This window comes from Ranitomeya imitator, chromosome 4 (assembly GCF_032444005.1).
Source record: "Ranitomeya imitator isolate aRanImi1 chromosome 4, aRanImi1.pri, whole genome shotgun sequence".
NCBI lineage: Eukaryota > Metazoa > Chordata > Amphibia > Anura > Dendrobatidae > Ranitomeya > Ranitomeya imitator.
The window spans coordinates 569,936,882-569,937,827 of NC_091285.1; positions in this window are offsets into that span (position 1 = coordinate 569,936,882).

Genomic DNA, 946 nt, shown 5'->3' on the forward strand with positions numbered 1-946 from the left:
TTGGGGAACCTGAGGAAGCAGTGGACTGAGTCTGGTGTGGAAACATCCAGAGCCACCGTGCACAGGCGTGTGCAGGAAATGGGCTACAGGTGCCGCATTCCCCAGGTAAAGCCACTTTTGAACCATAAACAGCGGCAGAGGCGCCTGACCTGGGCTACAGAGAAGCAGCACTGGACTGTTGCTAAGTGGTCCCAAGTACTTTTTTCTGATGAAAGCAAATTTTGCATGTCATTCGGAAATCAAGGTGCCAGAGTCTGGAGGAAGACTGGGGAGAAGGAAATGCCAAAATGCCTGAAGTCCAGTGTCAAGTACCCACAGTCAGTGATGGTGTGGGGTGCCATGTCAGCTGCTGGTGTTGGTCCACTGTGTTTCATCAAGGGCAGGGTCAATGCAGCTAGCTATCAGGAGATTTTGGAGCACTTCATGCTTCCATCGGCTGAAATGCTTTATGGAGATGAAGATTTCATTTTTCAGCACGACCTGGCACCTGCTCACAGTGCCAAAACCACTGGTAAATGGTTTACTGACCATGGTATTACTGTGCTCAATTGGCCTGCCAACTCTCCTGACCTGAACCCCATAGAGAATCTGTGGGATATTGTGAAGAGAAAGTTGAGAGACGCAAGACCCAACACTCTGGATGAGCTTAAGGCCGCTATTGAAGCATCCTGGGCCTCCATAACATCTCAGCAGTGTCACAGGCTGATTGCCTCCATGCCACGCCGCATTGAAGCAGTCATTTCTGCCAAAGGATTCCCGACCAAGTATTGAGTGCATAACTGAACATTATTATTTGATGGTTTTTTTGTTTGTTATTAAAAAACACTTTTATTTGATTGGATGGGTGAAATATGCTAAATTATTGAGACAGGTTTTTTGGGTTATCAGGAGTTGTATGCCAAAATCATCAGTATTAAAACAATAAAAGACCTGACAAATTTCAGTT